General features: G+C 41.3%; 1 protein-coding gene across 1 annotated transcript in view; it reads right to left on the reverse strand.

The window, feature by feature from the left end:
- The window catches only part of LOC115851771 (maltase-glucoamylase), a 135,346-nt gene that overhangs the window by 78,729 nt on the left and 41,070 nt on the right, over positions 1–15,547 (reverse strand). The gene's annotated exons all lie outside the window — the stretch shown is intronic.

Here is a 15,547-nt window from a genome sequence, read left to right on the forward strand (position 1 = left end):
GGCAGGATAAATGTTTGAGTCTTTATTTACTGGTTTTCAAAATAAGCAGTAATAAGGAGTAGTTTCCCTAGCATCCTCCAAAGGGGATCAATGAGATTTTTTGGTCCAATATCTTTATGAACTCATAGATTTAAATACATTTCATCTGTATTAATCCATTGATGTTATTATTATTAACGCTCATATTGTCCCATCTCTACCCATTGACAGTCTCTTCAAGGTAGATCTTGGTACACTTTGGCACTTTCCCTGCTTCCTGGTTTAACATGATAACCTAGGCTCCTTTTGTACATTTCCTGCCCCTCGTCTCAAATCAAACATTTCTAAGGAGTCCTGGCTCCTTTTAGTGGCAACAGTATTTAGAAACTATAATCTGGATGGAGTCTGTGAAATTTAACCTAGAATTCCAGAACTGAAGGGACCTTATGGATCATCTTGACCAGTGCTGCCTCTGGAGCTCCAAGGGGTCCTTGAGGACTTTTAATTTCAAAAAAACCCCAGAAATTACACATTTATCTGTGTTAGACTCATTATGAACCCTAGCTAGGGATTAGAATATTTTGTCAAGAAATTTAAATCAGACACTCGGCACTTGCCCCTGCCCCACTCCTACTGAATCAGAATCTCTGGGGTTAAGGCCTGGATATCCGATTTTTTAAAACCTCCACAGATGATTCTGATATGCAATCATGTTTCAAAAGCAGTGAACCCCGTCTATTATAGGTTCGCTGTTGGCTCCCTGCCGAACAAACTGTAGTATCTCTGCAATGCGCTAGGAATCCTGTGTGCTCTTCAAGTATATAGAACACTGAGATCGAACACATGAAGCTCATCTTGTTGGGATACTAAATTTAGAGTACTTTAAGCCAAAATTTGGCTTTGAAGTAAAGATTCATGAAGTTCAAAACCTAAAAACATTATCCTTCATATTCAAAGATCCACCATAAATTGGGCTTTGAAGTATCTTCTTATTCGTGAGGAAGGATTAGGCAAAGTCATCCACATTTACTCTTTCCAGGCTATGGGAGGTTACAGGGAAACCCAGAGAGCCCAGAGACCAACTCAGCTGCTCAGACGGATGAATATTGATATCATTTGTCCAGATACGGAGCATAGCAACATAGCACGTGTCTGAGCGAAGAAATAAAATACCACGTTCCTAAGGGTGAGTATTGTGATCAACACAGAAACAGGACTTGAGGAGAGAAAAACCGAACAGCTATTAAAGCAGGGACCACTGGGGCCATCAGTGTCACCCGGGGCCTCTGTGCAGACTCCCTTAGTCTTTGACCAGGAAGGCACAGACCACCATGCACAAACTCAAATGGGGGTTATGCCTCACATGCAATCTTTTCTAGAAATCTTCCCCAGTGCTTCCATCCTTGGACTTGGTCCTTTGTTTGGATCAATTCTGATTCTGGACTGAGCTGTGGCTCTACCCTCCATGGGGAGCAAGTAAATAAACCCCCCATCACTCCCTTCACATCCTTCCCCTGGATGGCCCAGATATGACTGCATGTACATCCTTCCTCTGACCCCACTACTGTCCTTCTTTAGAAGGACCTCACTGTCTCTTAGAGGAGGGCACACCGTCTTTCACGTTTTGTACAAGAATGTGGACACAGATATAGCACTTCTCCAAAAGCATGAGAAACTATGTAGAGCCATACTTTTATGCAGAAATGCACTGCTCAATAGGGAGTGAAACCTACAGCCAGTCACAATCAGTACACAAACCAGAGGGAGGGAGAAATATCTTGTCAAAAGAAAAGTAAACAAATCCATTGTCAAGTTGAGTGGTGTCACTGGAATGATTCCTAAAATGAGTTTCATTGACCTAACTAGCTTCTTGTATTTCCTCAAGTTATGAAAAATTGTACATTAGCCGTATCTAGAATCAGACATACTGAAAAGTGTAAAGAGAAAGAAGAGGAGAGAAGAGAGTGGAAGGAGCAGAATTATCTACACTAATGGGCCACTGGTTTTGCGGCCTCACAAGTTTAAAATGGTTTCCATTGCTTATGAGACTAAATGGCGTGTCCTCTATTACCATCTGACTCTTAATAATCATTATCACTAAGTTTCTGGTCTTCTGTGTGCCAGGTATTTTCCAAGCTTGATTAGATATCTGTATAACCCTGAAAGGCAGATACTTTATAAACGAGAAAACAGAGGTCAAAACGGTATAAAACTTGCCAGCAACCACAGACAAATGGTGGAGCTGAAATCCACTACCAGTCTGCGCTCCAGGGACCGGCTTCTCGGAACACACACTCCCCGACAGCACCTTCTCCACTTATCAGGTCAAACAACATCTCCTCCAGGACTTCAGATTAATAACCCTCCCTCTCTCGCTCCCAAGCACTCTATCTAGATTTATAACCCTGAGGAGAATCTGTCCTCCCTACTAACTTTGAAGCTACGAGAGGAAAGTGAGTACGAGTTTCTTACCCCTCCCCAAGTCATCTCTCTCGGCCTGAGAGCCTCAGATACCGATCCCCTTGGCTCTGGGGCAGCTGAGTGGAGCCATGGCGGAGTCCAGGGACATTCTTCTGCCGGCAGTTGCCGCCCCGGGAAATCCAGATCCCTTTCAATTAGCCTAGTGATGCCACCTTCCTTTTTTTTAAATCACTGTATCATTTTTTAAATTTTTATTTTATATTGGAGAATAGCTGATTGACAATGTTGTGTTAGTTTCAGGTATACAGCATAGTGATTCAGTTATACATAGACATATATCTTTTCTTTTTTCAAGTTCTTTTCCCATTTAGGTTATTACAAACCTGTGCTATAGAGTATGTCCTTATGGCTTATCTATTTTAAACAGAGCAGTGTGTTTATGTCCATCCCAATCTCCCAATCTATCCCACCACCACCCCCGCCCCAGGAACCATAAGTTCATTCTCTAAGTCTGTTATCACTGTATCTTTTTCTTAATAATTGTTTTTTTTTTTCCTTTTCCTTGTGCTCTGTGATGTGGACAGGGCTGGCAAGAACTCCACCATGCCTCAGTGCACGCTACCTGGCAGGTGCTCTAAGTGAGTATTTCCTGACTGGGGAGCAAGACTGAGTGGAAACACCACCACAGGATCCTTTGGCCATGCGTGCACTGCAGGGTCCTCGTTCCTGTTTCCCAAGAGGAAAGGTGGGGAAGGAATGGGGAACAGTGTGCCTTCATCCCAGGAACCTCACCGGTAATCATAGGGGCACTAGGGAAAGGGAAAGAAAGAATGAAATTTGGATTTAAAAGGTAATATAAGCTAGAGGGCAGTTAATCATTTTACAAAAGGATCCAAGTCAAGCTTTCTTTAAATCAATCTCTGAAGTGTGAAGGAGTGGTACATCAATATCTCCAGGGAGATTTTTTTTAAGAATATACAGCTACTTCCCTCTCCATCTGACCTGTGTAACGATTGCTCATAACCAGTAATAGCCTTCATGTGAGTTGTAACATACAAAGAAAGAGCTGAAAACCATCTCTTTATAAATGAATAGTTTATATTCTTCACCAGAATATATCCTAGTAAATGCACTTTCTGGAAAACAACACTCTTCACAGCCCCTTCTTAAGCCCAGCCACAGCTGAACACAGCCCCACATCCCTGTCCTGCTCTCTGTACCCTCCTACTCCCAGCTCAGAACTGCCCCCAACTCCACTGCAGACCCCCTTTCCCAGGCTGATTATGAGCTGAGCTGTTCTCTGCTCTGAATCCCCAGCACAATGGTTCTGTCTGCTTTTCTTCATCCATATTGTTACAGACTCACTTCATTTAGTACATCTTTATTAGAATGTCAAGGGAAGTCTGGAAAGGAAAAAAGGTAAAATCCTGTGATCAGTCTACCATCTGGAACACTTCTACGTAGGTTTTAAAAGTTCCCTAGATCACTTTGATATTCACTTCCCCTCCACTCCTGTTTGAGAATCACGTGGGAAACCTTGAGTTCAGTGGATTTAATAACAGTGAATGACATTATCCTATGAGGGGGAGAGGGAACAGCAGGTGTAAATTAAGGACAGCGCAATAAGGGACAAAAATGAAGTAGGAGACAGTAATAAAGAAAAATGAAATACATTTGGAGGGAGTCGTGGGGGATGGGTGGCTCCTTGAAAGTTTTCAACCCCATTAAAGCACCCCTCCCAACTCTTCCAGTATCTCCAGTATATCAATGCGCCCTCTCTAACCTCAGCTCATTTGTGACCAAGCATAAGTTTTCCTAAGGCTTTTCCCCCAAAGGTATGTCTACTTTCTTAGGTTTACAACACCTCTTTTCTTTTTCAAATTGTAAGCTCTTAGGGTGTGAGAATTATGCCTGCTTCTTCCTCTTTATTTCCTTCCTAAATACCTACAAGCAGAATCTACAGAATCAATACTTACTGACCAGTAACATTTTATCCCTTGACTGAATATTTACAAAATAACCTGAATACTTCCTAATTATAGTACACCATGAAGGCACTTTAGAGGGTATAATAATGGCACCTGCCTTAAGTGGACTTAAATTCCAATACCACTATTTCCTCCTACCCAGTAAAGGCAATGTACGGTAGAAAGGAGAAGAGAAGGGATGTACTTTCTTGAAAATCAGAAGACCTTAATTTTATTCCTCATTCTGAAAATAACTAGCCAGGTGACCTTAAGAAATTTACTTAAGCTTTCTGGTTCTCTGTTTTCTCACTTACAAATTAAAGAGGTTGAACGAGAAGATCTACAAAATTCACACCAGCTTTGATATGTCATGTTTGAGTGAGTCACCCAAATTGCTTGCTACTTCACTCTTCTCTTCCACAGAAGGTCCCTGTGCTAAACACATCATTGGCATTTTCCTTCTTCATTATGTGCCCAAGTTCTCTTTCTCAGTGTGAGAGCATGCTAAGCACAGCTTGAGAAGACCTGAGCTTGCTTTTTAGCCCTACTATTTCTTGCTGTGGTCGCCAAGGAATTTATTTAACACTCTTGAATCTCAGTTTTCTGATGTGTAAAAATGGAACTAAGAATATCTATTACTATCTATCATCATCTTCTTATTGTGAGAATCAAATAAAAACATCTTAAATCATAAAGCATTACATATCCTTATTTATTACTTACCATAGAGAAAATACTCTTGGGTACGAAACAGCATGTTCCTAAGAACCGTGTCAATCCCTCTCTCCGTGAGGGTGGCACTCCACCTTACTCAGTGCTTTGTAAAGTGGAAGATGCACGTTCCTGGCAGCTGTCCTTATGAACTTGTTCTGATATGAACTCCTATCTGCTAAGTGCTTTACGGCCCCATGTGTCAGCTGACTCACGTGGTACCTGAGACACAGGTGCAGAAACCTAGGAAGCAGCAGCAGGAGCTATGAGCAGCAATCTTGCCCATTCAAAGTCCGATTCTCCACCAGCCCACTCACGGCTCCTCTCCCAGGCTGCCTTGTAAATCACACTATTTTTACTCTAAAAGCACATCCCTTCTCTTCTTCCCTGAAGTCTTCATTCAAAACTCCCCAGCTTGCGAATCTTAAATCCTCAGCTCAATTTAGTTGTTTGATATTTTCTTGCAGCCTCACTGTCCCCCCAATCAATGTGTCCTCACACAACCTCCAGATGGTCCTCAGGCAGAAGAAACCTTTTTCATACACTGATGAGAAATCTCTATTTGTCACCGTAATACCCTCTTAACATGCAAAAGGAAATCGGGCTGTACCCTTCTCTACAACAAGGATTGCCTTGGTTTTTCTAAAGTAAATGACCCAGCTCTAACCTTTCATACCTGTCCTGTCCCCAGTACATCACATTCCCAAAGGCTTTATAAGAGATTCCATAATACTAATCTTGCATGTAAAACTCCATAAATATTAATAGCCTTCCATGCCTGATTTAATTAAATTAACTAGTGAGATCAAGAGCGATCTCATGTTCACTGGCAAGGAGCAGAGTTATCAGAATGCCTATGGAAGTGACCATGTCTCCTTCTCTTTGGTGGTTGCTGACAGCTGTGAAATAGGAGACTGTTCTTCATACTAATATTTAAATTTTTCCCAAATGGTTATTAACATACTGTGTTACACGCTATAAAGAGAAAGTCACCCACCATTTACCAGTCAAACTGTAAACGCTATATGCTCAATAAAGATTTGGCAAAAGCTACTCAAGTTATTTACATCCATAATCTGGATGTCCATTTATAGAAATTTAGCCCATAAATAGACTTGCAGCTTCAGAGGTCAGATCCCAGGGAGAGGACCGGGGTTGGCTGCATGAACACAGCCTGAAGGGGGCTAGTGCACCACAGCTAGCCGGGAGGGAGTCCAGGAAAAAGTCTGGACCTGCCGAAGAGGCAAGAGACCATTGTTTCGGGGTGCGCGAGGAGAGGGGATTCAGAGCACCGCCTAAACGAGCCCCAGAGACGGGCATGAGCCGTGGCTATCAGCGTGGACACCAGAGATGGGCATGAAAGGCTAAGGCTACTGCTGCAGCCACCAAGAAGCCTGTGTGCAAGCACAGGTCACTATCCACAGCGCCCCTCCCAAGAGCCTGTGCAGCCCACCACTGCCAGAGTCCCGTGATCCAGGGACAACATACCCGGGAGAACACACAGTGCGCCTCAGGCTGGTGCAACATCACACCGGCCTCAGCCGCCACAAGCTCGTTTGGCATTCCGTACCCCTCCCTCCCCCCGGCCTGAGTGAGCCAGAGCCCCCTAATCAGCTGCTCCTTTAACCCCCTCCTGTCTGGGAGAAGAACTGTTGCCCTCAGGCGACCTACACGCAGAGGCGGGTCCAAATCCAAAGCTGAACCCCAGGAGCTGTGTGAACAAAGAAGAGAAAGGGAAATCTCTCCCAGCAGCCTCAGCAGCAGCGGATTAAATCTCCACAATCAACTTGATGTATCCTGCATCTGTGGAATACCTGAATAGACAATGAAACATCCCAAAATCGAGGTGATGGACTTTGAGAGCAACTGTAGACTTGGGGTTTGCTTTCTGAATGCAATTTGTTTCTGGTTTTATGTCTATCTTAGTTTAGCATTTAGAGCTTATTATCATTGGTAGATTTGTCTATTAATTTGGTTGCTCTCTTCCTTTTTTCTTTTAATATATATATATATTTTTTCCTTTTTCTCTTTCTGTGAGTGTGTATGTGTATGCTTCTTTGTGTGATTTTGTCTGAATAGCTTTGCTTTTACCGCTTGTCCTAGGGTTCTGTCTGTCCATTTTTGCTTTTTTTTAATAGGATTTAGCACTTATTATCATCGGTGGATTTGTTTATTGGTTTGGTTGCTCTCTTCTTTCTTTTTTTTTTAATTACTTTTTTATTTTAATAATATTTTTTTATTTTAATAACTTTATTTTATTTATTTAATTTTTCTTTCTTTCTGGTTTTTTTTCTCCCTTTTCTTCTGAGCCATGTGGCTGACAAGGTCTTGGTGCTCCGGCCGGGTGTCAGGCCTGAGCCTCTCAGGTGAGAGAACCAAGTTCAAGACATTGTTCCACAACAGACCTCCTGGACCCATGTAATATCAATCAGCAAGAGCTCTCCCAGAGATCTCCGTCTCAACACTAAGACCCAGATCCACTCAACAACTAGTAAGCTCCAGTGCTGGATACTCCATGCCAAAAACCTAGCAACAGAGGAACAAAACACCACCCATTAGCAGAGAGGCTGCCTAAATCATAATAAGTTCACAAACACCCCAAAACACACCACTGGACATGGTTCTGCCCACCAGAAAGACAAGATCCAGTCTCATCCACCAGAACACAGGGACCAGTCCCCTCCACCAGGAAGCCTACACAACTCACGGAACCAACCTTACCCACTGGGGGCAGACACCAAAAACAACGGGAACTACACCTGCAGCCTGCGAAAGGGAGACCCCAAACACAGTATGTTAAGCAAAATGAGAAGACAGAGAAATACAAAGCAGATGAAGGAACAAGGTAAAAACCCATCAGAACAAACAAATGAAGAGGAAATAGGCAGTCTACCTGAAAAAGAATTCAGAGTAATGAGGGTAAAGATGATCCAAAATCTTGAGAACAGAATGGAGAAAATAAAAGAAACGTTTAACAAGGACCTAGAAGAACTAAAGAGCAAGCAAACAATGACGAACAACACAATAAATGAAATGAAAAATACTCTAGAAGGAATCAATAGCAGAATAACTGAGGCAGAAGAACGGATAAATGACCTGGAAGATAAAATAGTGGAAATAGCTACCACAGAGCAGAATAAAGAAAACAGAATGAAAAGAATTGAGAACAGTCTCAGAGACCTCTGGGACAACATTAAACACACTAACATTCGAATTATAGGGGTCCCAGAAGAAGAAGAGAAAAAGAAAGGGACTGAGAAAATATTTTAAGAGATTATAGTTGAAAACTTCCCTAATGTGGGAAAGGAAATAGTCAATTAAGTCCAGGAAGCGCAAAAAGTCCCATACAGGATAAATCCAAGAAGAAACACGCGAAGACACATATTAATCAAACTACCAAAAATTAAATACAAAGAAAAAATATTAAAAGCAGCAAGGAAAAAGCAACAAATAACATATAAGGGAATTCCCATAAGGTTAACAGCTGATCTTTCAGCAGAAACTCGGCAAGCCAGAAGGGTGGGGCAGGACATATTTAAAGCGATGAAAGGGAAAAAACTGCAACCAAGATTATTCTATCCAACAAGGATCTCATTCAGATTTGATGCACAAATTAAAAACTTTACAGACAAGCAAAAGCTAAGAGAATTCAGCACCACCAAACCAGCTTTACAACAAACGCTAAATGAACTTCTCTAGGCAGGAAACACAAGAGAAGGAAAAGACCTACAATAACAAACCCAAAGCAATTAAGAAAATGGTACTAGGAACATACATATCAATAACTACCTTAAATGTAAATGGATTAAATGCTCCAACCAAAAGACATACTGGCTGAAAGATACAAAACCAAGACCCTATATATACTGTCTACAAGACACCCACTTCAGACCGAGGGACACATACAGACTGAAAGTGAGAGGATGGAAAAAAATATTCCATGCAAATGGAAATCAAAAGAAAGCTGGAGTAGCAATTCGCGTATCAGACAAAATAGACTTTAAAATAAAGACTATTACAAGAGACAAAGGAGGACACTAAATAATGATCAAGAGATCAATCCAAGAAGAAGATAGAACAATTGTAAATATTTATGCACCCAACATAGGAGCACCTCAATACATAAGGTAAATGCTAACAGCCCTAAGAGGGAAAATCAACAGTAACACAATAATAGTAGGGGACTTTAACACCCCTCTTTCACCAATGCACAGGTCATCCAAAATGAGAATAAATAAGGAAACACACGCTTTAAATGATACATTAAACAAGATGAGCTTAATTGATATTTATAGGACATTCCATCCAAAAACAACAGAATACACTTTCTTCTCAAGTGCTCATGGAACATTCTCTAGGATAGATCATATCTTGGGTCACAAATCAAGCCTTAGAGAATTTAGGAAAATTGAAATCGTGTCAAGTATCTTCTCTGACCACATCACTATAAGACTAGATACCAATTACAGGAAAAAATCCGTAAAAAATACAAACACATGGAGGCTAAACAATACAGTACTAAATAACCAAGAGATCATTGAAGAAATCAAAAAATACCTAGAAACAAAGGACAATGAAAACATGACACCCAAAACCTATGGGCAGCAAAAGTAGTTCTAAGAGGGAAGTTTATAGCCATACAATCCTACCTCAAGAAACAAGAAACATCTCAAATAAACAAACAAACCTTACACCTAAAACAATTAGAGAAAGAAGAACAGAAAAAACCCCAAAGTTAGCAGAAGGAAAGAAATCATAAAGATCGGATCAGAAGTAAATGAAAAAGAAATGAAGGAAACAATAGCAAAGATCAATAAAACTAAAAGCTGGTTCTTTGAGAAGATAAACAAAATGAATAAACCATTAGCCAGACTCATCAAGGAAAAAAGGGAGAAGACTCAAATAAATAGAATTAGAAATGAAAAAGGAGAAGTAACAACTGACAGTACAGAAATACAAAGGATCATGAGAGATTAGTACAAGCAACTATATGCCAATAAAATGACAACCTGGAAGAAATGGACAAATTCTTAAAAAAGCACAACCTTCCGAGACGGAACCAGGAAGAAATAGAAAGTATAAACAGACCAATCACAAGTAATGAAATTGAAACTGTGATTAAAAATCTTCCAACATACAAAAGCTCAGGACCAGATGGCTTCACAGGTAAATTCTATCAAACATTTAGAAAAGAGCTAATGCTTACTCTTCTCCTATAGAGAACAGTATGGAGGTTCTTTAAAAAACTAAAACTAGAACTACCATACCACCCAGCAATCCCACTACTGGGCATATACCCTGAGAAAACCATAATTCAAAAAGAGTCATGTACCACAATGTTCATTGCAGTTTTATTTACAATAGCCAGGACATGGAAGCCACCTAAGTGTCCATCGACAGATGAATGGATAAAGAAGATGTGGCACATATAAACAATGGAATATTACTCATCCATAAAAAGAAACGAAATTGAGTTATTTGTAGTGAGGTGGATGGACCTAGAGTCTGCCATACAGAGTGAAGTAAGTCAGAAAGAGAAAAACAAATACCATATGCTAACACATATATATGGAATCTAAAAAAAGAAAAAAAAAGCTTCTGAAGAACCTGGGGGCAGGACAGGAATAAAGACGCAGATGTAGAGAATGGACTTGAGGACACAGGGAGGGTGAAGGGTAAGCTGTGATGAAGTGAGAGAGTGGCATGGATACATATACACTACAAGATGTAAAATAGATAGCTAGTGAGAAGCAGCTGCATAGCACAGGGAGATCAGCTCGGTGCTTTGTGTCCACCTAGAGGGGTGGGAGGGAGACGCAAGAGGGATATATGTATGGGGATACATATATCCCTATACATATATGGGGATATATACATACTGATTCACTTTGTTATACAGCAGAAACTAACGCACCACTGTAAAGCAACTATACTCCAATAAAAATGTTAAAAAAAATACACTTGCATGTGTGGAAAGCAATGTATGTACAGATACAGGTTCTTCACTGTAACATGATATATAACAGCAAAAGATTGCGAATAGTGTAGATATCTATAGAGAGAGGATGGAGTAAATTATGAAATAAAATAAAACTTAATATTATTCAAAACCATGATATGGTGTTTTTTTTAAATAAAGATACACAAATTCTTCTATACTCTTCCCTTCAAGAGGTGGAGCCAAGCCCCCCATCCCTCACCCCATGAGAGTGGGCTGGACTTAGTAACTCACTTCTAACAAATAGAATACAGCAGAGCGGATGGTGTGTGATTCCCAAGCCTGGGACACAAAAGGCATTACATCTTCCTCCTTCCTCCTTCATCTTGGATCACTTCTTGGAGAAGCCAGCTGCCATGCCATAATGACGCTCAAGCAGACCTACAGAAAGGGCCAACAGCCAGCAAGGAACTGAGACCTCCTGCCAACAGCCATGTGAGTGAGGCATCTCAGAAGCAGATTCTCCAGCCCCAGTGAAGCCTTCACATGACAGCAGCCCTGGGCAGCATCCTGGCTGCAACCTCATGAGAGACCTTGAACCAGAAATACAAAGTATTCCTAACCCACAGGAACTGTGAGATAATACCTCACAGTATTCCTAACCCACAGGAACTGTGAGATAATAAATGTTCATTGCTTCAAGCTGTGAAATTTTGGGGTAATTTGTTATGCAGCAATAAATGATTAATATACATGGGTAAATATAACTTTTGAAAAAATATCACTTGCATTTTTAAAAATCTGTTTGCCTCCTATCAAAAGTCCTTTTGCATCATATTCAAATATGGCTACTGGCTCTATGGAACAACGATAATTACTTTCTAGCTATAGAAGAGAAACATTTCGTTAAACCTTAAGAAAAAAAAAACCCTCATCAGCATCATCTGATTCACCTTACTTCCCAAATTATATGGATCTCAGTGGTGAAACCTATAATTTGAAATGCAATTTGAAATGCAATTTAGAAAAAAATCAAGATCAAAGAAAAAATATTTTAAAAAACTGTTACTTGGCAGTCTGTCAACAATCTTTGGATATTCTATTTCATATGACAAACAAACTGTGCACTTTTAATAATAATCGCTACCAGTAATTGAGTAACGTTCTAAGAGGTTTACATAATCCATTGCATGTAATCTTTGTTATAACCCCCAGTGAGTTATTGCTACCATCTTCGCTTTCAGATGAGGAAGTTAAGCTTTAGCAGGGCCAAATGTCACACAGCTGATAATGAGTAAAGCCACAATTTGAATACCCGCCCTTTGGACCTCACAGCCAGAACTTGTAAGCACTACTCTGTATTCCATGTAATAATGCCCGCAGTGTACTCCAGCTTAGGCTTTTGGTGAGATTGTGCTTTCGTCAAATAGTACCTGGGTCATTAACCAAGTACTCAGAACGTGTGTGGCACTGGGCGAAGCACTTAGGTGCGTTATTTCATTTCGTCCCCATGACCACCCTCTAAGCTAAGACTGTATTATCCCCATTTGACAAATGAGCTAACTGAGCCTCAGAGACTCCAGATTGCCTGAGGTCCAGGCAGTCTGAATCCAAAGCCCACTTCCACATATGATGCAAGTACAGAAAACCTACACATTCGTGATGATAAAAGTTTTTAATTTAAGAGGATGGAGGATGCATGGGAGATGCCTGTGTCCTTCCAAAGACAACCTCCTGTTAGGAAGCTTACAGAAAGAAAAGGAAAGAATTCTGCAACATTTCAGTCTCCACAGCCCCTGGGGGGTTTCAAAGCGGTTTTTCTAAGCATCTGTTGTAGTAGTCAATTCACTTGAAGTTTACAACCCACAGGACTGTTTTAAATTCTCTGAGAGCCAGGAGAACGAGTTCCCCATGTTTATCAATCCTTTGTCTTTTTGCAGTTTATTTATTCACTCATCAATATTTATTAAGCTCCTACAATGTGCCAAGCACTCTTCCAGGAGCTGGTTATGCAACAACAAACAAAAACGTAAAAATTCTTGCCCTCATGGGACTTATATTCCTATGGGTAGGAAAAAAGCGACAAAAAAATAAATGAATATGCTGTGGAGAAAAATAAAGCTTGGGTGGGGGGAGAACGAGGAACGTGAATGAGGGTTGCAATTTTAATTAGGCTGCTTAGAGAAAATCTCACGGAAAAGCTGCAAATTATTACTGTACATAAGTCGTGCAGACTCCAACGGTAATTTTTTCCTTGAATTAAAATGGTTATACGAATAATTGCCAAAGTTCATTTTCCTCGTACTGTTATAATCATTTAGGCAAAGTAGATGGGTAAGCAGGTGGGGCCCAAACTACTGAGATGGCTATCTGAATCCATTAGGAAAAACTGGATAATCAATTTTCTTTTTTTTCTGAATTATAGCCATTAGCTGATTTCCACATGGCATTCTAAGCCTTTCTTTCAAAAATCCTTTGATAACACAAGGCAAGAGCTCTCATGGAAAAGAGAGGGTTAGTTTTATAGAGGCTGAGAATAACTTGCATAGAGGACGCCAGCAAGTCATGGCTATTCCTCAAAACTCCTGGGCAAAATTTTCTGACTTCGTACATTGTCATCCGGATATTTAGAGAATGGGAAGGAAAAAAGGAGCTAACGATCTTTTTCTCCCTAGTCTGGTCACATCCAAAGTGCAAAGGTCTAAAAGCCAGCTTGACCCGACTTAGCTGTGTGGCCTTGGAAAAACTTGGGCCTCATTTTCCCCATCTGAACCCAAAGGGATTGTGTCTAGAAGACAGCTATGACCTACGGTGACCCCAGCAGCAGGGTGTGCAAAGGCTTATCTGCTCCATCACGTTCTGCAGTTTTGGAAATTTTTAGATGGAAAATTTCTTCTCCTAGGGCCATCTAGTCCTTAGTATTCCATGCTCAGGGAGCAGTTCATAGAGTAACGTTATTAGCCCATCAAAACTCTCATTTGTGAGGGATGCCGGATAATAAAAATCATTGGCATCTGCGGAAGCGTGAGTGAAACAGCGATGAGCTATCTTCAGTTGGGGGTACAGGACAGAAGGTCCTCCATATCATTTGGTCCTTCTCAGCACAGCAAACCAAAGATCCCTCCCTCTTCCTCCTACCTGCCCACCACACATACACACTGCTCCACACCGTGACAAAGAGCAATAGACAGTTTGGAGACCTGGAGGTCTCTTTAGCACCTGAAAGCTGCCATTCAGACCCTCTATCAGGAACCCATGGAAGCTTTTTGTAGTGAGACCTGTGGGACTGATCATGGTCTCCTGTTTCTCCAGTTGTAACTCTCCCTTCTCACCTCCACGGCCCATCAGAAAAGGAATGCCCACGTGTGTTTAGCTAGACTCTCAACAACTAGTGAGGATACCACCCTCTCTTACTTTGTTTTACCAGAGAGGAGCCTGCAACAATCCATCACCTTCCCCCTTCCCCTAGGCACTTTCATTCCATTTTGACAGGAGCCAATTCAGAGCCGAGTCTTTCCCTTCAGAACCTCCTTCCAGACCCCACAGGAAATCACTACACACCAAAGAGTGCACACACCCCAATGCTTCACACACACACACACACACACACACACACAAACACACTTTTAGACTCTTCCCCATAATAATTCTTTACTTGATCAATAAAGGCACCAAGGGCTTCCCTGATGGCGCAGTGGTTGAGAGTCCGCCTGCCGATGCAGGGGACATGGGTTCGTGCCCCGGTCCTGGAAGATCCCACGGGCCACGGAGCAGCTAGGCCCGTGAGCCATGGCCGCTGAGCCTGCACGTCTGGAGCCTCTGCTCCGCAACGGGAGAGGCCACAAGAGTGAGAGGCCCACGTACCGCAAAAATAAATAAATAAATAAATAAATAAATAAATAAATAAATAAATAAATAAATAAATAAAAAATAAATAAATAAAGGCACCAAACTCACAGGGATAGAAATATACAGATTTCTCAATTTCCTGACCGTGATGGGTTCTCTAAATACCACTTCTTAGTCACAGCTCCACATCCTTTTAGAGGAACATCCCCAAATGCCCTACTCTAACTTCCCAATTCCTTCCCCTCGCTTCCCCCACCTCATCTCAAGAATCAGAAAGAATTTCTACCAGTTACCTCACCCTGAATATTAAATCATTCATCACCACACAGACATGCACACAAACATACACCCCAAGAAAAAAAGAGCTGAATTTTATTTACTATGTGTTTGTGTAATTTTGTGGTTTGTTGTTCATGGGTTTTTTTGTCTGCGTTTAACCAATTCACAAGGGCATCTGACTGAAAGAGATGAGCACAAGTCCAGGCACACTTGCACACATACATCTGTAGCCGTAAGAGAGCACACAGTTTAGGTACATACCTCATCACCCCCGCTGCTGCTCCCTTTCTCTGAAGGATGGGCTGGCAATCAAGGCAGAGCACAGTCCACAGAAAGCAGCCACAGCCCTGGTAACTGGTTGCTGTACTGATGTTAATGGAGTTCAAAAGCAAATGACGGCCCA

Source organism: Globicephala melas, chromosome 9 (assembly GCF_963455315.2).
Source record: "Globicephala melas chromosome 9, mGloMel1.2, whole genome shotgun sequence".
NCBI lineage: Eukaryota > Metazoa > Chordata > Mammalia > Artiodactyla > Delphinidae > Globicephala > Globicephala melas.